General features: G+C 42.0%; 1 protein-coding gene across 1 annotated transcript in view; it reads left to right on the top strand.

Moving 5' to 3' along the window:
• Window positions 1-353: 353 nt before the first annotated feature.
• HTR1E (5-hydroxytryptamine receptor 1E) overlaps window positions 354-23,978 on the top strand; it is a 95,976-nt gene continuing 72,351 nt past the window's right edge. Inside the window, exon 1 of the mRNA XM_061427889.1 lies at window positions 354-439. The gene's annotated coding sequence lies outside the window, so the exon portion shown is untranslated. The remainder of the gene's footprint in view (window positions 440-23,978) is intronic.

The following is a 23,978-nucleotide window of genomic DNA, read 5'->3' as shown; positions in this document are numbered from 1 at the left end:
ACTCTCCGCATTGCACCCCGGCCCACCTTTTCACCCCACCCACCCCGTTCTCGGTTCAAGGGTGTCCTGGAGGGCTGTAACCTACCGGTCGATTTAACAGACTGCCCCCTGTTCCTGCTCCTCCTCCTGGTCCTCCCCGCTCTCGCTCTCGCTCTCGCCGCCTCTCCCAGTCCCGGCACCCAGACCTGGCGGAGCGCAGCTCCTGCCGCCCTGCGCGCCGCGCTCCCGGCCGGGTCTGCCGCAGCCCGGGGGCACCGCGCGGGCAAAGGGCGCCCGAGGGGCCAGCGCACCGGCTCGGCGAGCCCTGGAGCCGGGTGCGGTGAGAAGCGGCGCTTTGGTAACGCTCGGGAGCAGAAGGAGCGGCTCGGAGTGAGACTTCTGGAACCAGAGGACGCCCGGGTTCGCCCAGGGCGCGGCGGCTGCGCGCTCCGTCCACAAGGTGAGGGGCGCACGCCTTCCGAAACGCCCTCGGCTTTCCCTTGACCCCGTCTCCGGGCAGGGGCTCCGTTGCGGGCTGGCGGATTTCTGCCTGGTCTTTGGTTCAAAGGCGGCGGGGGTTGGGAGGGCAACGACTGGGGTCGCTCGGGCGCCGTGCCTGCCTCCAGAATTCTTTGCACGGGACACGGTTCTCGGTCAAACAATCCCCCAAATGTGTGAAACCTGAATGTCGACATTGTGTAGAACTATACTTGGAGAATTTTATCCTACTTCCTTGCAAAAGGATTTGAGCAGCTTAAAAATTAAATAAATTGTGGGAAAGGGGTGCTTGGAGGAAAAAAACTTGCATGGAAATTCCGCGGAGAGGGCTGTGCTGCGGGGACCGCGAGACCACGAGGGAGGTGCAGAGCCCACGCTCATGGGAAAACCTTTGATGAGAAAGGACTGCACTGTTTCTCCAGCGGTCAGAAAATTATGATGTGCTCTATCCTGAGAAAGAAAATACCCGTGTGGGGAGGTGATGGGGCTGACTCATTTACTTAAATTACCAAATACAGCTTGTAAGTGGGGACTGGGAAGTTTAGTCTTGAGCTACTTCCACCCAGTTCTGCAAGGTGAGAGATTGGCCCTCTACGTAGTGAAAATGAAAGGGAATTGAGGCTAAATGGAAGGGGCTCCTGCTCCTACCTCAAGATCAAACAAGGGTTTGCATTGTTAAAATATCATATACATTTTTTATGTGTTTCCGTCTGCGTCCAGTTTGGGGTAGGACCTTGTATTCAACCTTAGCCTGCTTGTCCTTGGCTTAGAAGGATGAGACAGAGGGTGTCAGCCTCCCAGGATGCTTCTTCCTAACCTTCCTTGTTGTCCTTCCATACTTCCTGCATCAAATCTCTGAGTCTGGGAGGGAATAACAGATGGTCAAGTGGATTGGGGGAGGGGTGTTTTCCCAAATAGTTCAGGGTCCTCTTACCATTCTTATCTTACTCCCAGCTCCACAGTAGTATATGTTCAGGTCTGAACTTGACATGGCTTCACAATATGTACTTACCATAGTTTCTACACTCAGATGCAAAGTGCTTGACCTTAAACACCCAAGGTGGACTTGTGAATCCAGGGCTTCCCTGAATTAACCCTTTTCCAGGGGCAGGAAGCAAGGGCCTGGGTCTGGCTCCCTGTGCAGTATCTTCCATGGAAAACATATTTGAAATACAGAGGAGATTATGAGCCAGTCTTTCTTCTCTTACTGGTGTACTTGTTTTCCTGCTGAATTAAATGAGGTGACACTGTCTTCAACAAACAAATGAATGGAGGTGTCTGAGGCCAACTTAGCAAATGCAGGAAATATATCTGCCTGTCTTTTTCAGCCCCCAGACCACAGAAATGTGAAAATGAAGCAGGCCTCCTAAATGGGAGGCCTAAAACTAAGTATTTTGCTAGTATTGTAGTATTGCTAAGTACAGCTAGAATTGCTAAGTATTTTGCTTATTTCTAAAATTGCACAGCTCCTCCACAGCTAACCATTTTTATGCATAAAAGTGGAAGAAGTACTTCTGCCCATGTATTTCATCACTAGAGAGCTACACAGAGAAGTTCATTCAGATCCTGATTCATTGTTGTTGATCGAACTTACCTATTATGTCATCATCACCTGATGTGGCTGTTGAAGCCCAAGGGTTGCTGCAGACCTCTGTATAGATTGAGACATCATGAAAGAGCTGAAATGGAGCTCAAAAATAATGCAATCAAGGCTCAGATCCACAGAGTCTTGGCATAAATGCATGCCCAAACATTCCTTTAGGTGATCATTGTTCCTTTGGGGAAGATTTTGAGGGATGAAGACTTTACAGACTATTTTCATACTAAAAAGTATTCAGAAATTGGCCATTTATGTCAACCAGCTGACAGATTTAAAATTCCATGTGAATCAACATAGAAAACTCAAGCTTTCCTTCTCTTCTCTTTTCCTGCCCATGGTAACTTTACACAGGGTGTATTCCCAGACCAGTACTCCTGGCACTTTGTTCCCTTGGACATATGTTGAAACCTGAGCCACAGCCTCCTTTGCAACTGGCCCTGATGTCACTTTTGTTAACCTTTCTGGTATCTGTTCAGAACGTCTGCTCACCATTTCTTCTTATTGATGCCTGGTCAGCATCAATCATGTAAATACTATTATATCCCTTTGAGGAAAATAACCAAGTCAAGACAAGTCAGAGATTCTCAGTGATGATATCTAGGAAGAAACAAAAATCTAGGAAACATCTTTAGCCCAGGTGACATTGCACTACTTCCATTTCCTGCTATTTGATGAGATACAGTGAAGTGAGCTACATTACTAACAGCACCTTGTCCCCATCTGTCTCAAGCACCTCCTCATTGACATTTTAACAGCCCCCTCCATCACCTTCAAGATCTCCCAAGGCTCAGATAGAAAGTAGAAAACCTCAGGCCCTGACTTGCTGGGTTGATGTTGTTGTTTAGTCGCTAAGTCACGTCCAACTCTTTTGTGACCCCCTGGACTGTAGCCTGCCAGGCTCCTCTGTCCATGGGATTTCCCAGGTGAGAATACTGGAACAGATTGCCATTTCCTTCTCCAGGGGAATCTCCCCAACCCAGGGATTGAACCTGGGTCTCCTGTATTGGAAGGCAGATTCCTTACCACTGAGCCACCAGGGAAGCCTCTGACCTGCTGGGTTATCTTGGCACTAACCAGGCATCTGATTTCACCTTTACACATGGATTGTTTTTTCATTTTTATGTAGTCTTTCTTGGAATTTTATTTCTATACTATCCTTTAAAAGTAGAAGATTATAGTCTAATATTTTTACAGAGAGGGGACGTCTCTATTTCTGGAGGCTTATTTACATGAGAAAATAAGCTTGAGGCTACTCAAGATGTGAATTTCAACCAAATAAGGATTTACTGTTCATACCACATGTTTTCAGGGTCATCTCAAGATAAAGGTGAATCTGGGCCTCTTATGCTTTATGCTCCTTTCTGCTCCACCTCCCACATTTTTATGTGTGGGAAATTATATGAACATGAATTGCAGGGAAACACTGAAGATGAGAATACTATAAGGATAGGGAGGGGTATAGATGACTGGATAGAGAAGAGAAAAGGGGAGAATGGGCAGTGGCTCTTTAGAGCATCTGACTTTGCCCCTGAGTTATTTTCTAAAAGTACTGGGGATCCTAAAACATGGGTCCAGTCATCCTTCCAAAGTCTTGTCTTCCTAGGAATGAAAATACTTTCATCAACATATCCCATCACCTTGTCATAATTTGGTGTTCATCTCCCCATTTTATGGATTAGGAAACTGAGACCAGAATTTATACAGCTCATTCAGTCAATTACCACATCCTAAATCACAATAAATTGGAAAAAATCTTTGAAAATTCTAAACCAGTTTGATTCTGATTTTATTTTTCATTTTTAATTTATTTTTTTATTTGTTTCATCCACTGGTTCGCTATGGTCCTGGTGCTAATAGATTTTAGTTCTTTTAGTTCTGAAAAATGCACATCAGCAGAGGAATACTTATAATAGATTTGTTGTTAGAGCTGTCTCCTGGTGACCAGTTCTCAACACATGCAGCTGTAGGATTAGGAAGACAAAATCCTTTGGAAGAACCTGTGAAATCCAGTCCTTATACACATGGATCATTTTATGTTGTAAGAGGAATGAGCATCTCAAGATTCAAGTTATCAGTACAGACCAGATGGAAGGTCTTTTATGAAATCTGGCTTGAGAAGGAAAGCATTTTTATAGTGAGAAGGTAATATTTTGAAAAATAGCAACCAATAGCAGCAGCAGCAGTTTGAAAGCTCTCAGATCCTTCTAACAATCCCATCTACCTAAAGTGACCAGGTAAAGTAAAACCAGACCCTGGACAATGTCTCTCCTTATCTGCAGCCATTTTTTATCCCTTTATCATAGTGGGCATATGGTGATGTTTCCAAAGAAAGGATCTGACTTAAACATGAAAGAATGGGTTTGGTTGGGACAGCTTGCCCAAGAATGTCAAATTTTTGTCAAGATCTGTATTCTTGGGAATCAAAGACAAGCCACAGTACCTTTTTGGAGTAAAGTCCACTGAATGGATAATGAGATTCATAGGCAATACCTTCCAGAAAATGACTTCAGCGACAATATTCTAATAATGTGCAGAGTTTTCATAAGTCCATTCATAGATGGTAGAAGGGAGAGAGGAGGAAGGAACTATCACGAGTATCTGCTATGCTTCAGGAATTGTGCCATGAACTGCACTTATATTCTTTTATTCAGTGCTAACACAGACACTGCAGTGTAAGCATTATCAACCCCACAGTTCATTCATCTAAAAACTACATTTGTCATCCAACTTCCAGACCTACTGTCCTTTTCAGAAAGCTGCGAAAATCCAGAGTAAAGTGAACACACACAAGGGGAACCGCTAGAGAAAAGGTCTGAAAACTGTGCTGGCCGTGGAGGGGATCCAGTGAATTTGGGCTTGACTCTGTAGGCCTGGGGGGATCATTACAGGATTTTTTAATGAATTTATCATGAATAATATACATACAAAAAGTGTACAAATCATAAGCGTTAAGCTCAGTGACCTTTCTCAAAGTAAACATACCCAGGTAACTAACCACCACCAAGATGAGAAACAGAACATCCCCATTACACAAATCCCCTTTCTGTCCCCACCCTGTCACTCCTTCACCCTCCTCCCTAAATGAAGCCACTACCTGCCTTCCAGCATCATAGATTATTTTAAGCTTTATAGATACAGAAATCCCACAGAATGATTTCTTTTGCAATTTGGCTAAGTCTTACATTTGTGAGATTCATTCTTGTGGACGGTGATAACAGTAGCTTGGTTACTTGTGGTTGAAATTGCATTGTATTATATGAATGCCCTGATGCTGGGGAAGACTGAAGGCAAAAGGAGAAGAGGGCAGTGGAGGATAAGATGGTTAGATAGCATCTAACTCAGTGGATATGAGTTTGAGCAAACTCCAAGAGAGGGTGAAGGACAGGGAAGGACTGCGTGCTGCAGTCCATGGGGTCACGGAGTCAAACACGACTGAGCAGCTGAACAACAATAGTCACAGGTTAATTAATTATTCTACTGTTAATGGGCATTTGAGTTGTTTCCAGGTTTCTAAACCTGGTGAATAGTGTTTCCTTTCACCAAGGCTGAGAACACAGGAGAATGAGTTAGAGCGCATTTGTTGGCTCTCAGAAGATGAAAAGAATTGCCCAAACCTGTGCTGCTGCCACAGATACTTTTTCCCCTAGCTCACCCATGTCCCTTCCTCTGTCCCAGCACCCCTCACACCCTGAATTGTAATGAGTAGTCACCTAAAAGGGAACATGAACTACTTCATATTTCCTGAACTGGTGACCTATGAATCATATGCTTTTTTCCCCTTAATTTTACCTCCTTTTGGCAGCACAATTACAAAAAAAGGAAGGAGATGATGAATCAGCTAAAACTTTCTTGCAAGACAGAATTCAGGGCAAGAGAATGGAAATAAAGGAAACAGAATGCAGAGGGCCTAGTCTTGTTCTGGTAGGTTTAGGGAGACTGACCCAGTTAACAAAATGCAGAGAGATGCCAACACTTTTTAAAAGACTGACACTATCTAACAATGCAGTTGGGCCATGGATGGAGTGTGTGCTGTACTCTGCATTGCTAGGGGCATGTCCTAGGCTGGGTTCTCCAAGAAACACACCCTGAGATGGGGTTTATGGTATAGAATATGTATTAGGGAATGCCTGGAGGGGAACACACCAAAGGAAGGGCAGAAAGCAGAGTTAGGCAAGAGGAGAAGTTGAACTTCGGTGTGGGCCCCTGGGTGGGGTGAGGGTGGGCCGAGGGGTGTCTGAGCATTCTAGAATGATCTATTAGAATTGTCCCAAGCTGGGCCATAAGAGTCAGGCTTCCCAACTCTTCTTCCAGCAGTAACCAAGAGTGGCTGCCCTGAGAAGGGCCCAACTCAGCAGTCTGCAGCTGAGGTCATTCCTGAAAGGCTGACCACTCAAGGCTGTCCTGACCCAAACCCAGCATCCAGGTCACAAGCCCTTTCTTTTTTTAATTTTTAAAAGATTTTTTTATTGGAGTATAGCTGATTTGCAATGTCATGGGCAATGGTACCCCACTCCAGTACTCTTGCTTGGAAAATCCCATGGATGGAGGAGCCCGGTAGGCTGCAGTCCATGGGGTCGCTAAGAGTCGGACATGACTGAGTGACTTCACTTTCACTTTTCACCTTTATGCTTTGGAGAAGGAAATGGCAACCCACTCCAGTGTTCTTGCCTGGAGAATCCCAGGGATGGCAGAGCCTGGTGGGCTGCCGTCTATGGGGTCACATAGAGTCGGACACAACTGAAGTGACTTAGCAGCAGCAGCAGCAGCAGTTAGTTTCAGGTGTACAGCAAAGTGAATCAGTTATACATATACATATATCCACTCTTTCTTAGATTCTTTTCCCATTTAGGTCATTACAGAGTATTGAGTAGAGTTCCTTGTGTGGGTGTGCTAAGTCACTGCAGTCGTGTCCAACTCTGACTCCATGGACTGTAGCCCGCCAGGCTCCTCTGTCCACGAGATTCTCCAGGCAAGAATACTGGAGTGGGTTGCCATTTCCTTCTCCAGAGGATCTTCCTGACCCAGGGATCAAACCCGCATCTCTTATGTCTCCTGCATTGGCAGATGGGTTCTTTACCACTAGCGCCAGTTATCTATTTTATATATAGTAGTGTATACATGTCAATCCCAGTCTCCCAATTTATACCCCCCCAACCGCTTACCCCCTAGTAACCATAAATTTGTTTTCTACATCTGTAACTTTGTTTTATAGATAAGTTCATTTGTACCCTTTTTTTTAGAGTCCACATATAAGCAGTATCGCATGGTATTTCTCATTCTCAGTCTGACTTGACTTCACTCAGTATGACAATCTCCAGGTCCATCCATGTTTCTGTAAATGTACAAGCCCTTTCTCAAAGGAGGGATCTGAACAGTGTGGGTCTGTATCCATTTAGGATATTTTTTATATGGACTCTATCTATAGAGGGTTAAACGAAATAACTTTCCAGGCCCCTTCTAACTGTGAGTTCTGCATTGACTTTTTTCATTATACCCAGGTTTCTAAGCCACTGAAGAACTTCCAAAGTGTAACTAATTTGCCATTTTGCCTCTCAGTTCTCCTCCCCGCCATTTTGGCAAGTAAATACATCACTTAAACTACTCAAGGCAGATGGGTGGTCAGACTCCTATAATATAAAATTCTCCCCTTGATGCAGAAAGAAGGTGGGGAGTGTGTACTGCCAACTGTCTTCAGGAGTAACCTTTTAGATGATCATAAAGGAACTCTGTGTGTGCATAATGGTGATACCTGTATTTAATGCTTGAGAAAGATGTTGCTATAACTGCTCCTTTGTGACTGGACCTGCATGATGACAAATACAATGGAAAAATCACCCATGAAAACCTCTCCTTACTATCTCTGCCTGTTCAACTCAGTAACACGCTATGCCGCAAAGGGGTGTTGACTGTACATTGTTGAGAAGGCGCCGGCTAATATTTGTCAGCTTGAACAACCTCTCAGAGCAGATTTTGCTGGGGAAACCCTGCTCCCACACCAGACACAGCAACCCTTGAGTTGGACACTCTGCCTCTGACCTCGTGACGTGTTCCATCGTTCCCTTTAATGTCAAGACTGCTGCTCTCAGTTTTCCCACAGCTGTATTTAGTGAATTCCTAGCAAGAGCCTCTCCACAGCACTTTTCTGATCCAGAAAGGGCAGAATTACAGTCTGCATCCATCTGAGCTCCTTTCCTGGGTGCTATTTGCTTTTCTTCCCTCAGGTTGGTTTCCTTTCAAAAATAGTTTTAGTGCCTGCAAAAGCATCATTATAAAAGAAACAGTCTGTTAAGAAAATGTCAATAGTTTTTATGGACTCTGTTGCATTCGTTTTCTCTAACACCCTTACTGCAGTTCTCCAGTTTGCTTTTCTTGATGGCAATCTGATGCCTCCTCCTCCCTTATTACCTCCAATAATTTCTTGGACCACTTTAGACTTCAGGTGTCCTGTCGCTAACATGAGAATGACAATTCCTGCCTCAGAGACCTATTGCGGGGAGTAAAGAAAGGGCAGTGTAACACAGGCTGTGAAGAAATGGAGGTATTATTACAATTAATGTTTTCATTACTATTCCTGTGGGGGTGTTGTGGAAATAACCTTGACCTAAATTTGGGGAAGAGTGTGGCGTGGGCCTTGTAGAAAGTAAAAAGTGGTGGATTTCCGACTGAATTCCACTGCACAGAACCCTGTGGGCAAGAATATTTCCTCTCGGGAATAGCATTGAAACATGTATATTACTATATGTGATACAGATCACCAGTCCAAATTCGATGCATGCAACAGGGCACTCAAAGCAGTGACTGGGACTGCACAACCCAGAGGGATGGGATGGGGAGGGAGGTGGGTGGGGGGTTTGGGATGGGGGACACATGTACAGCCGTGGCTGACTCATGTCAATGTGTGGCAAAAACCACCACAATACTGTAAAGTAATTAGCCTCCAATTAAAATAAATATTCTCTTTTTAAAAAAAGAATATTTCCTCTCTGGACTTCACAAATGGTCCACTGAGGCAGGAATTGTCATTCTCATGTTAGATCCCACGTATATGTGATATCATACAGTATTTCTCTTCCTCTGACTTATCTCACTTAGCATAATGCCCTCCAAGACCATCCATGCTTACATGCTAAGTGGCTTCAGTTGTGTCTGACTCTTTGGGACCCCATGGACTGTAGCCCACCAGGCGCCTCTGTCCATGGGGTTCTCCAGGATAGAATACTGGAGTGGGTGGCCATGCCCTCCTCCAGGAAATCTTTCTGACCCAGGGATCAAACTCATGTCTCCTGCAGTTTCTGCATTGCAGGCGGATTCTTCACTGCTGAGCCGCCAGGGAAGCCCCCAAGTCCATCCATGTTGCTGCAAATGGCAAAAAGATTTTACTGACTGACTACTACTACATTGTGTGTAGATATACCACATCTTCTTTATCCAATCATCTGTTTATGGACACTTAGGTTGCTTCTATATCTCGGCAATTGTAAATAACACTGCTATGAACATTGGGGTGCATGTATCTTTTTTCACTTTTTTCAGATATATAGTCAGAAGTGGAATTGCTGGGTCATATGGTAGTTCTATTTTTGATTTTTTGAGAAATCTTCATACTGTTTTACACAGTGCTGAGGCTGAAACTCCAGTACTTTGGCCACCTCATGCGGAGAGTTGACTCATTGGAAAAGACTCTGATGCTGGGAGGGATTGGGGGCAGGAGGAGAAGGGGACGACAGAGGATGAGATGGCTGGATGGCATCACTGACTCAATGGACGTGAGTCTGAATGAACTCCAGGAGTTGGTGATGGACAGGGAGGCCTGGCGTGCTGCGATTCATGGGGTTGCAAAGAGTCGGACACAACTGAGCCAGTGAACTGAACTGAAACTGAACTGACACTGGTTTAAATTCCTACTTGCAGTGTATGAGGGTTCCCTTTTCTTCACATCCTCACCAATATTTGTTTTTTGAGTTCTTTTTGACGATTAGTCGCTTGCATCTTAAAAGTTTATTTCAGGGTGCAGATTTTAATGTTGAACTCTGTCCTCCTCAAGGGAATTGTTATCACCTGACATGAGAATTGCACATTTAGTACTGTGTAAATACTCACCTACCGTATAGTCCAGCATAATTTAAGTAAACATTCAAGGAAAGAAGCAGGGTTTCCTATTTCATTATGTTTTCATTTGAACTGTTTTAACTTCCAGATCAGTCTGTTGCTCTGAACCTAATTCAGTTCCTTACAAAGATGCTCTTAAAAAAATCAAGTGTTAAATATGGCATTTAATTAGCTATTAGCAAATAAATTCACACGTGCATTTATATTGGCAAGCATGTTTTATTTCATAGATTCTAAACTGATAGAGTCATGTAATCTCCTCACCCTTTCTATGACACGATAAGCCTGTTTCTAAGGCCACCTGAGGCCTTACCTGATGTCCAAGGCATTGGAAGACCAAAATGTGCTGAGCCCAAGGTTTGGTGGCTTAAATATAAATGAAGTGTTTTACCAAGAAGGCATGAAAAATGACTCTAGAGGAAACAGAAGTCTCAAAGCTCATGAGATGTGGTTAGTTTTTCAGCTGAGTAGCAGAGGCAGTGCTCCTGGTATGCCGATGGAGCAGTTTTCTCCAGCACGTCCATGGCAATTTGTTGTTGTTGTTCAATCGCTCAGTCATGCCCAACTCTTTGCAACCCCATGGACTGCAGCACACCAGGCTCCTCGGTCCTCCACTATCTCCCGAAGCTTGCTCCAGTTCATGTCCATTGAGTCGGTGATGCCATCCAACCATCTCATCCTCCGTTGCTGGCTTCTTCTCCTGCCCTCAGTCTTTCCCAGCTTCAGGGCTTTTTCCAATGAGTCACCTCTTCACATTAGGTAGCCAGAGTCTTGGAACTTCAGTTTCAGCATCAGTCTTTGTAGTGAATATTCAGGATTGATTTCCTTTAGGATTGACTGGTTTGATCTCCTTGCTGTCCAAGGGAGTCTCAAGAGTCTTTTCTAACACTACAGTTGAAAACCGTCAATTCTTTGGTGCTCAGCCTTCTTTGTGGTCCAACTCTCACATCCATACATGACTACTGGAGAAACCATAGCTCTGACTATACAGACCTCTGTCAGCAAAAGTGATGTCTTTGCTTTTTAATATGCTGTCTCAGTTTGTCAGAGCTTTTCTTCCAAGGAACAAGTGTCTTTTAATTTCATGACTGCAGTCTCTGTCAATGTCCACAATGATTTTGGAGCCCAATAAAATAAAATCTGTCACTGTTTCCACTTTTCCCACATCTATTTGCCATGAAGTGATGGGACCAGATGCCATGATCTTAGTTTTTTAACGTTGACTTTTAAACCAGCTTTTTCTCTCTCCTCTTTCATGTTTATCTAGAGGCTCTTTAGATTGTCTTCACTTTCTGCCATTGTAGTGGTATCATCTGCATATCAGAGGCTGTCGATATTTCTCCCAGCAAACATTGGCATGTATTTAATGAATAATTTATGATTCACACAATATTATATTTTATAAATATAAATATTATATTTATATAATATATTGTTATATTAATTAATTAGAATAATTAATTATAGTGATTAATATATTAATATATTATTATATTTTACTTACTTTAATGAATATTTTATTGTTCACAGTTTTTATTATTATTGCATATTACTGTTATTAATATATATTAAAATATGTGGTATTTGTAGCATATAGTTTGCCAGTGTAATAAAAATTAGCATGAATCTAAGGGTGAGGATGCATGGAGCAAAGACAGAGAACCTGGATTAATGCCTCAGCCTCTGGCTTCTAAGCTTCATGGTTTATCATCATTGCTGGTGGTGGTAGTTTAGTCACTAAGTCGTGTCCAACTCTTTGCAACCCCATGAACTGTAGCCCACCAGCCTCCTCTGTCCATGGGATTATCCATGGAGTGAGTTGCTACGTCCTCCTCCAGAGGATCTTCCCGAACCAGGGATCAAACTTGCATCTCCCCACATCTCCTGCACTGCAGGTGGATTCTTTACCACTGACTGAGCCACCAGGGAAGCCCTTATCATCATTACCATAGGACAATAATACCCTGCCAACTTAGCCTTCTTTTAGAAAAGTTTCTCAAATCAGCATGTGCTGTAGGAATTCATCCTCTCCATGATCACCTGTGTTGAGTCAAACTGCATATTATCTTCCTCCTAGGGGGTAATTCAGCATGGAACTCAAGCTCTGGAGTTCAGCAAGCCAGGTGCAGATCCCAGCTCAGCCACTTATTAACTGTTTGCTTTGGGGAAAATTACTTACCTCTTTAAATCTTAATGTCATTTGTTAGGGCTGGAATAATAGACCTACCTCATAGGACTACCTATGGGAATTTAAAATATGTATTAATTATCCACTGCTGCATAACAAATTACCCCAAACCTAATGGCTTAAAACAACAGAACTCTCACTTATGTCAGGTTTTATGTGAATGAGGAATCTGGGCATAGCTTAGCTGGGTCTTCTGGCTCAGGTTTCTCAGAAGCCTGCAATCAAAGTGTCAATCAGGACTATGGACATCTCCTGGCACAAGTGAAGGAAGATCCCCTTTCAGGCTCACTCGTGTAACTATTGACAAGCCTCAGATCCTGTCTGGCTGGAGACTTAGGTTCATGATTACATGGACCTCTCTAAAGGGCTATTACCAGCACAGCTTACTTCTCCCACATGTTGCAGTTTGCTTTCCCCAGAGTGAGGGCTGAGAGTGAAAGATTCCAAGATGGAAGTCACACTCTTTTTATAACCTAATTTCAGAAGTGTCATTCCATCACTTGGCCTGCATTCTGTTCGTTACAGACAAGACACTAGCTCCAGCCTATATCAGGGGAAGGAGTTACATGGGGGCATGAGTGTCAGGAGGCACAGATCACTGGGCCCTCTTAGGTTGCCTACCACAATATGATGATATATGCAAAGTAGTTTAGTAAGGACTCAGGTCAGTATAAACTGCTATTACAACCACACAGTACTGTTCTTGTAGCTCAGCTGGTAAAGAATTCTCCTGCAATGCAGGAGACCTGGGTTCAACCCTGGATCGGGAAGATCCCCTGGAGAAGGGATAGGCTACCCACTACAGTATTCTTGGGCTTCCCTGGTGGCTCAGATGGTATAGAATCTGCCTGCAATGCAGGAGACCTGGGTTCAATCCCTGGTTTGGAAAGACCACCTGGATCAGGGCATGGCAACCCACTCCAGTGTTCTTGCCTGGAGAATCCCCATAGACAGAGGACCCCAGCAGGCTACAGTCCATGGGGTTGCAAAGAGTCGGACACAACCAAGTGACTAAGCACAGCACAGTACTGTTCTTAGACTGAACTTAGAATCAATGTAATATATTATAATATATGTAAAAGAAATTTGTAAAATGTAAACATCAATGTAAAATCAAGGTTTGATTAGCTTCATAATGTTGAAAATCTAGTTCCAGATTATAGATGGTGATATAAAAACAACAAATCAAGGAGTAAGTGATCTGAATTCTACACCTTTCTGTGAGAATGACCTTGGAATAACCATTTATTTATTTCATGCTTTAGTTCTCTTATAAGAGCAATATTAATAATAGCCTTGCCAGGATAAAATGTGATAGTATATATATATTGATAAAATTATGCTCAAACCTAAAGAAAATAAGACAATGATGATAATGCTGACGGTGATGATAATGATGACAACAAGTATAAAAATGATGATATAGTCCAGCTACTGCTTCTTGGTCCTTTGTTGACAGTTCAACTGAACAGGTGTGACTTTTATCAGTTATGTTTTAAGTGTATGTATAAAATCCAGCTGCTCCCAATTTTTACAGTAATTTTATATGGCTCAATCTTATCCTGCTTTGATTACTAGATATGCTGCACTGAAAAGTGGATGCAAATAGAGTTTTTAGAATCTGACCTGCAATTCAAATGCACAGAAAGGGTTTCCATATATCTAGGGAATATTTCATGCAAAGATGGGCACAATAAAGGACAGAAATGGTATGGACCTAACAGAAGCAAAAGATATTAAGAAGAGGTGGCAAGAATACACAGAAGAACTGTACAAAAAAAATCTTCATGACCCAGATAACCACAATGGTGTGATCATGCACCTAGAGCCAGACATTCTGGAATGCAAAGTCAAGTGGGCCTTAGGAAGCATCACTATGAACAAAGCTAGTGGAGGTGATGGAATTCCAGTTGAACTATATCAAATCCTAAAAGATGATGCTGTGAAAGTGCTGCACTCAATATGCCAGCAAATTTGGAAAACTCAACAGTGGCCACAGGACTGGAAAAGATCAGTTTTCATTCCAATCCCAAAGAACCTCAATGCCAAAGAATGCTCAAACTGCTGCACAATTGCACTCATCTCACACACTAGGCAAATAATGCTCAAAATTCTTCAATTCAGGCTTCAACACTACATGAACCATGAACTTCCAGATGTTCAAGCTGAATTTAGAAAAGGCAGAGGAACCAGAGATGAAATTGTCAACATCCATTGGATCATTGAAAAAGCAAGAGAATTCCAGAAAAACATATACTTCTGCTTTATTTATAAAGACTTTGACTGTGTAGATCACAACAAACTGTGGAAAATTCTTCAAGAGATGGGAATACCAGACCACCTCACCTGCCTCCTGAGAAATCTGTCTTCAGGTCAAGAAGCAACAGTTAGAACTGGACATGGAACAACAGACTGGCTCAAATTAGTAAAGGAGTACGTCAAGGCTGTATAGTGTCACCCTGCTTATTTAACTTATATGCAGAGTACATCATGCGAAATGCCAGGCTGGATGAAGCACAAGCTGGAATCAAGATTGCCGGGAGAAATATCAATAACCTCAGATATGCAGATGACACCACTCTTATGGCAGAAAGTGAAGAACTAAAGAGCCTCTTGATGAAAGTGAAAAAAGAGAGTGAAAAATCTGGCTTAAAACTCAACATTCAGAAAACTAAGATCATGACATCTGGTCCCATCACTTCATGGTAAATAGATGGGGAAACAATGGAAACAGTGATAGGCTTTATTTGGGGGGCTCCAAAATCACTGCAGATGGTGATTGCAGCCATGAAATTAAAATATGCTTGCTCTTTAGAAGAAAAGTTATGACCAACCTAGACAGCATATTAAAAAGGACAGACGTTACTTTGCCAACAAAGGTCCCTCTAGTCAGCTATGGTTTTTCCAGTAGTCATGTATGGATGTGAGAGTTGGACTATAAAGAAAGCTGAGTGCCAAAGAATTGATGCTTTTGAACTGTGGAGTTGAAGAAGACTCTTGAGAGTCCCTTGGACAGCAAGGAGATCCAACCAGTCCATCCTAAAGGAGATCAGTCCTGAATATTCATTGGAAGGACTGATGATGAAGCTGAAACTCCAATACCTTGGCCACCTGATGCAAAGAACTGACTCATTGGAAAAGACCCTGATGTTAGGAAAGATTGAAGGCGGTAAGAGAGAGGACGACAGAGGATGAGATGGTTAGATGGCATCACCGACTCAATGGACATGAGTTTGAGTAAGCTCTGGGAGGTGGTGATAGACAGGGAAGCCTGACAAGCTTCAGTCCACGGGGTCACAAAGCGTCAGACATGAATGAGCTATTGAACTGAACTCAATGCAATGTTTACAATGCAAGTGTAATGTAATTAGTATTTTTGCAATAGAAAGGATTATATTTCTCTAATTAGCTTAGTTTCTGACATTATGTCAAGTGCTATAGATTGGGCACATCTGGAAAAATACTGTGTTTTTTGTATCCATCAACTTTTTCAATTAACATTATATCTTTAATATCAATAGTTTCACTTATAATTAAATATGTTATAAAACATCTCTTCTAATAAGTATATAATATATTGTACGGATATTATTGTAACATTTAACCAATCATTACTACTGGGTTTTTAGATTGTCACTTTTTAATACTATAAAATTGTAGTGTGAAGTTATATAAATTTAATACTGTAACATAGTGTGACATTTTTTACTTAAATCGTTGCCTTTTATTATTCTGGTATTTTTAGTAAGTGATCTGTAGCAGAGGAGTTCTTGCAGTCACTACGTAGAAAATGAGGTTGGGTAATTTCATTATGGATAGGACTATCATACATAGCATAGCCTTTTCTTTCCCTTCCTCCCCTCCTTTGGCAGAAATTTGTAGCCTTTTAGTGCTGGAAATTGCCAAAGCAACAGTCTAATTGGAGTGGCATCTGTCTTTTTATCCCTCCCCAGCATCCATCCTCCTTATTCTGTAGTAGTGACCTGATTTTTCTTGAAGAACCACTCCTCTTTACTGTTTGTATGACCCACTCAGATCAAACTGAATGCACCCTTGGCTCTAAGAGTTACACATAACCCAGACCAATCACAACATCTTGCACTTGTAGCCACTGTGATTGGTTCAGGGATGCTTGTGATCCAGGACGGACCAATCAGAACCGGTGAAACTCAGTTCAGAGGTTTACCGGCGCCGCCAAAACCCCTGTATCCACTGTGCAGATTTGAGGATTTATGCCTGGAACAGCATAAATTGCTGGGACCTGATATAAAGGCAAAGACCCCTAAAGATAACATCTTACATGGTGGAAAGAAGAGATGAAGAAAGATTCTTGATTTACTCTTTGACTTTCTTGATCCAGCTGTGCGTGAATCTGCCTTGGACATTAAAATCTCCCAAGCAGTTTCCTCCCGCCCCACCTTTTTTTTTTTTTTTCATAAACCAGTTAAAGAGGATTTGTGTCATGTGTGTTTGAAAGGATTCTCATTAATCCAGGGATCTTACAGTCTCAACTGATGGAGAGGAGTTGTGATTAAGATAGGATAAATTCATATTTTATAAATTTTTGAGTTGTGGTAAGAAGATTTTGGAGCTTAATTGTACATCCATCTGGGGAAAGGTCGTTAACACAACCTTCCCTGTCACCTCAGCTTTAATGAGTAGAATGAAGAGTTAAATACATTAATATGTGAAAAGTGCTTAGAACTATGCCTGGCACCTCCTAAGTGCTATGTAACTCTGCCCCTGCTGCAGCTTTTGTTATTTTGAAAGCAGAAAGTGAAGCACAGGGGAGTTAAGTGACCTGTTTTACTCAGAGCTTTGTTGGTCAACCTAAAATTCAAACGTAGGTCTTCTTTTTTCTCCACTCGGTTAACCATGTCATCATCGTTACGAGAGAGATTTAAGCATTAAGCTTTGAGAGGGTTTTTGTGTATGTATTTGAATATTTCTGTCAAAGCATTGGAGGGAAATCTAGGACCCACAAAATAGCTTCATGTTACTAGCAGTGACTGGACCTTACCATTAGGACTGTAGGTTTTAATCCATAACTGAATATATTTTATTAAAATAAATGTAGTTAAATGTATTTAATTGTGAATATATTTCTAATTATGGATTTATATTTGATAATAAATGTATTTGCAATTATATATAATTATATAATAATATATTTATACATATATTTAATTATATACATAAATATATTTAATTAAAATTAGAATGCGTTTTATTGTAATTTCTGTTACAAATGACTGAAAAGGGAATACTTGCTCCCTTTCCCAACTTTTTATTTCTTAAGTAAAATATGTGTGTGTGTGTGCTTAGTTGTGTCTGACTCTTTGCAACCCCATGGACAATATATAGCCCAACAGGCTCCTCTGTCCTTGGAATTTTCCAGGCAAGAATACTGGAATGGATTGCCATTACCTCCTGGAGGGGATCTTCCCAACCCAGGGATGGAACCCGGATCTCTTGAGTCCCCTGTTGACAGGCAGATTCTTTACCACTGTGCCACCTGGGAAGCCCCTAAGTAGAATATACTTTCCCACTAAACCAGTTGCTCCTACAGAATGCTCTCAGTTAGCAGGCTCCCGTTACTACTGAGCGCTGGGGGAGTGTGTTTCCTGGGAAGGCAGCTAGTCTCTCCCAAATGTAAATCAGATTTCATCATGTCTGGCTCAGAGAGAACGTGGCATATAGAAAACAAATACACAGCTGCCTGGTGAATTTTTCCACTGAGAATTAGTCTAATACCTAAATGCACAATGAATAAAACATTTTCTAAATAAGACTATTACATTCAAATTCATTGTCACCATTAAATATTAAGAGTCAGGTCACTCCCTTGAATTATAACAAAATCCCACTCTCCTCCTTGAAAAAAAGTCCATATTACCTAGCATTTATTGTCACACTATTCAAATACGGGCTGCCTTTTAAATTTTATTATTAAATTTTTTCGGACAGCTACATTGCCTGTTATTAAAATATAAATTCTCCTTTGAGTGGAGAACTTCTCTGTAAAGGCCTCACAAAGTTCTTTTTTTTAATTATTTTTTAAACACTTCTCTTTATTTATTTGGCCACACCTCAAGGCATGTGGGGCTTCCCTGGTGGCTCAGTGGTAAATATTTTTTAAAAATCCACCTGCAATGCAGCAGATGCAAGGATACAGGTTCAATTTCTGGGTTGGGAAGATCCCCAGGAGTAGGAAATGGCAACCTGCTCCAGTGTTCTTGCCTGGAAAAACCTATGGACAGAGGAATCTGGTGGGCTACAACCCATGGGGTCACAAAGAGTCCGACACCTCTAAGCACACATGTGTGCACGTGTGCACACGCACACGCACGCGCGCACACACACACACACACACACACACACACAATGCTCTTAGCACAGTACAGGCTGTAGCTAGCCCTCAAAAACAATGCGCGCTGCTTTGTTATTGATTCCAAAATTTACAGAATCATCTTTGTAACCATGGGAAAATTATTAAACCTTCCTGGGCCTCACTTTTGTCATCTTTACAAGTAAATTGGATCAGATTCAATAGAAAATGCCTTTCAGGTTTCAAATGCTATGACAGTGCCCATAGGGATGGGGTAAACCCCAAATCTCTAACAGTGTGAGTGTTGGGGGAACTTTTTCAAACCTGTTCTTTCACAGTGAAATCAAGCTTCACCCATTCTCAACAAGGTTCATCATGAATTTTTCTGCATCCAGTGCTCAGATTTTTTAGCACTTGTTTGGGAAAGAGAATGACTCACTCATTGCAGAACTTTCCTCATTATGACAACTTTAATAATATTATTGACTTTCAAACTCCATAATGAATTTTTTTCTTTTTTTAAGATTATCTTATTATTCTTATTGTTGTTTATGTTTATTTTTTGACCATGCTGTGTGGTATGTGGGATCTTAGTTCCCCAACCAGGGATCAAACCTGTGCCTCCTGCATTGAAAATGCAGAGTCTTAATCACTGGACCTCCAGGGAAGTCCCTAAAAGTCCACAATGAATCTTTATTATAATCAAAGGGCTGCATGATGTAGATAGCACAGATAAAACTAACCAATTCAAGGGTTAGCTTGGTTAACGAGGATCACTAATATAGATTATTCCCTCCCAGTTGTTTTGGTGGGGTGAGTGTTAAGCACACTATCTAGCCATCTTCGCTGATTAAGCTAACCTGAAAATCTCCTTATCAGCCCTTAACTTTGTGCTTCACCAACACAGCCTTTGAAGTCTTTTTTTCTTTCTCATGAATAGCTTTTTTTTCTTTTTTTCCAGCCTAAGCTCCAAATTAAGAAATTAAATAGCATTACTTTCAAAGTAGATTTATGAGACCATTCACACATCATCATTAAATCTAAATTGATAAGTATTTTTTTCTCTAAATGATGCTACTTGTAGAACTAGTGGTATTTCCTATATGAATTACCATAGCTATATTGATTTGTGAACTCCAGAAAGAATTACCGCTAGGAGAAAAGACAAGCTAGAAGAGCATTAGCTGTTAAGTAGATATAACATTTTAAACTGTGTGTGTTAACTGATATTTATGCTCATTTTCCAAAAATGAATTGTAGATTGATGAAAGATATACTCACAACTCGATTTACTGGAAGAAAAAAAACCAATATATATAAATACACCCTGTGAGACTAAAAAATGTTTTTCTTCCAATAATTTAAATGGGCAATAATGCAAATAAGAATGTCATCTGGGTTTTAAGTGGCACACACAGTATTTTTGGATCCCAGATTGACTACTGGCATAAATTGTTGTTTAGGCACTGAGTCGTGTCCAACTCTTTTTCGACCCCATGGATTGGAGCCCATTGGGCTCCTCTGTCCATGGGATTTTCCAGGCAAGAATATTGGAGTGGGTTGCCATTTCCATCTCCAACTGGCATTAAGTACCAGAAAATAAAATAGAAACTAGATACAGCTGCTACTGCTGCTAAATCGCTTCAGTCGTGTCCGACTCTGTGCGACCCCATAGACAGCAGCCTACCAGGCTCCCCCATCCCTGGGATTCTCCAGGCAAGAACACTGGAGTGGGTTGCCATTTCCTTCTCCAATGCGTGAAAGTGAAAAGTGAAAGTGAAGTCGCTCAGTCCTGTCTGATTCTTAGCGACCCCATGGACTGCAGCCTACCAGGCTCCTCCATCCATGGGATTTTCCAGGCAAGAGTACTGGAGTGGGTTGCCATTGCCTTCTCCAAGACACAGCTAGGCATTGGCAAATATCCTTTCATGTTACTGTTAAGAGATTAAAATAACTGCCTCTTTATTGGTGTGAATTTTCCTTATTTGAGGCTTTCTTGATTACAAATAACAGATTCCCACTTCAAATTAGCTTAATCATGAAGGGAATTTATTAGAAGATGCTGGACTATAATATGGTGAAACCCCAGATCCAGAACTAGCCGTTAGGAGGTTACCTGACACCTGGAATGCAATGTATGTATGTCTCTCTTTCTCTCCCTCCTCAACCCCTTCCCTCCTCTCCTGTCTCCAGATTGGCTATTAATGCTTCTGCATGCACGTAGGGAAATGTAGTTGTTCTGCAGCTCCCTAGCTTAAATGTCCAGATTCAGACAACTCAGAGAGAAAACCAATAAACCTCTCTCACTCACGGGCTCAGATTTTTAGAAGAAACTGATTGGCCCAGCTTTAGTTAAATGTGTTGTTGTTGTTCAGTTGCTAAGTCATGTCTGAATCTTGCCACCCCCTGGACTGTAGCCTGTCAGGCTCCTCTGTCCATGGGATTTACCAGGCAAGAATACTGGAGTGAGTCACCATTTTCTTCTCCAGGGGATCTTCCCGACCCAGGGATCAAACCCACATCTCTTACGTCTCTTGCATTAGCAGGTAGATTCCTTACCACTGAGCCACCAGGGAAGCCCAGTTAAGTGTGTACCCTTGGCCTAGTCAACAATGGCCAGGGAGTAAGGTTCTGGAAATGCAAACATGGTTACTGGGAATCTAGTCCTAGCAGGAGGAGAACAAACAGTATGCACAAAAACAGAGGATATGGGTTGTATAGAGATACTCCCCCCAAAAGTTGTCTGTTCTTCCTTTTGACTGGCATGCATACACACACACAACTCTTTCTTCCTGATTATGCAATACATGATTTAAAACATCTTACATTGGACTAGCCCACTCTCTTCCTGAAGGGAGATAATCCAATCAGTCATCTCTAGCAACTGAAACCAAAAATGTCATCAATGGGCCCCTCTCCTCAAAGTGAATGATTTTCAGGTCAGCCCATCTTCCCGTTAGACCAGACTCCATTTTGTTCGGAGTATGCTCTTTTTCATCCTGCAATTCAGTAGTTAGATGAAAAAGTTAGAAAGCAGTCAGAACCACATACCACCCCCACTTAGAAGAAGGTACAGGACGCAAAAATCTTCAAGGCAACACCATCCATTGGTTACCAGGTCATAGAATAGATTGCATCTCATAGGAAATAGATTGTTAAAGGGAAGGCTAAAAATATTTATGGGCATCCATTAGTGTTGTGGTAAGTTCCTTGCTTAGTTAGTTGCTTTAGTAAAACATAATTACAAATGAGGGATTTCTTTCTGCATACTATCCTGAGTGACTCAGCCAATGAGTTCTTCAGTCTCTCTGTAGCCTCTTCTATTGATACAATTTCTCTCTTACTCAAGATTCTTTGGGTTGAAGGTGAAAACATACACAGACACAAAAACACACAGCTTAGGGGGAAAATGTTAGAAATTTATTGGAAGGATAAAGGATATATCAGGTAACTTTTACCAGGTAACAAATAACCCCAAAACTTAAAGACATAAAACCATACCCCTGAGGACTCCCTTGGTGGTCCAGTGGTTAAAAATCCATCTTCCTATTCAGGGGACCGAGGTTTGATCCCCGGTCAGGGAACTAAGATCCCACATGCCTCGGGGCAGCTAAGCCCATGCATGACTAGAGAGCCCGTGTGCTTCAACTAAGAGCTGATGCAGCCAAACAAATAATTTTTTTAAGTACTCTTTATTTAACTCAGTTTTGGAGACTGCTGGGTAGCTTTTCTCATGTGGTCCAACGCAGCTGGTCTCTGCTGAGATTCCTCGTGCATCTGCACAACTGGAAGGTAAGTTGGAAGCCTGATCTAGTGTGTTCATGCACTTGTGGTGATTGGCAGGCTACTTACTGTCTAGTGCATCTAAGTGGGTCACTCGGGATACTAGACAAGGTGCCCTCAATTGGTGGGCACAGGGTTCCTAAAAGAGCAGTGGAGGAAGCTGCAAAGCTCTTGAGAGCCAGAGTCAAAGCTCAGACAGTTCCATGTCTGCCATATTCTACTGGTCACGGTCACTCCTAAATTCAGCTGGATTCAAGGAAAAGGGAAAAGATCTACTCCTTGATGGAAGGAGTGCAAAATCTTATTAGTATTTCTGCAGTCTCCAGTAAGTGATATTTCAAGATCAAAGATAATACGAATAGCCAGACACCACAGTGACTAGATCTGGGAACTGTAATGCTTACAGAGCCTGGGACATTTCCATTTTCATTCAGGCTGTTGTCTGCCTCTCATCACAGCTAACTCTGCTCTTCTCAATAAGGCAGCTGACTTTAATTTGTGACTTTCTTCTCCTCTTTCGTGGGTGTATACAAAACCGAGGGAATAACCTCACAATTCAGAAGTGTGCATGTCTTCTGTTCTAGTGACCAGGGGCAGCTGTTGACCCAGCCCATTCACTGTGTCTGGGTGAAGAGCCACAGAATAGACACATGGTAGCTGGGAGCCCACCTGTGGAAGGGAAAGTTTTGGGATCTTTCTCAAAGGTGAGAGACCCAGGAGGCACTTTCTGTCACAGTGTGTAATGACAAAGCCTGTGTGCTATAAAAAAAAGACAAATGGAATAAGTACCCGATTACCACATCAGTAGCAGACAAGTGCAACAAAAATTGAAAACAAGCTTGTCATTTTCTTTTATGTCTTCCAAATCTGAAGCTCCTGTAAATACTCTCTATTCTTTTAAAAGGTTTATAAACGGTATTTAATGGAAGTCAGATTTGGTCTGCAGCATATTTTTTTCATTTGATTTTTTTCTCCTTATCTTGGGAACATCCCCTGATGAAAGGAATATTGCAGAGCACCATCATAGTATCCCTTCCATCCATCTGGGAAATGAGCACAGCATAAACCATAGCAAATAGACTATCTGCTTTCTGATAACAAATGTGATTTTTAGGAGTTTCTCTGAGCCCATGTCTTATGATTGCACCACACTTTTCTATACTTCCTGGTGGTCCCACAGAGAATCAGTTTTCCCTGGTACTCTTGTTGGGACAAATAATATCTCTTGCTGGCACCACTGCTTATTTTGTAGAAAGTGATTCAGAGGGGTATAAACCCCACGCAGATTAGTTCCCCACTTGCACTTACTCACTATGTCACCATCAGCAGGTCCTGGCAACCTTAGATCCACAGGCATGGAGTAGAAGGGTGTATTGTTCACTCAGCTCAAGCTAGAAGCACAGCGAGGCAGCAGCTTCTAGGGCAGATGGCTCTCCCCCCTGCCCAGTGGCACAGCATCTGTGAACTCCTCATGAGTGCGGGCTAAGCTTCAG

Source organism: Bos javanicus, chromosome 9 (genome assembly GCF_032452875.1).
Source record: "Bos javanicus breed banteng chromosome 9, ARS-OSU_banteng_1.0, whole genome shotgun sequence".
Lineage (NCBI taxonomy): Eukaryota > Metazoa > Chordata > Mammalia > Artiodactyla > Bovidae > Bos > Bos javanicus.
This window is presented reverse-complemented; position numbering and strand designations above follow the sequence as displayed.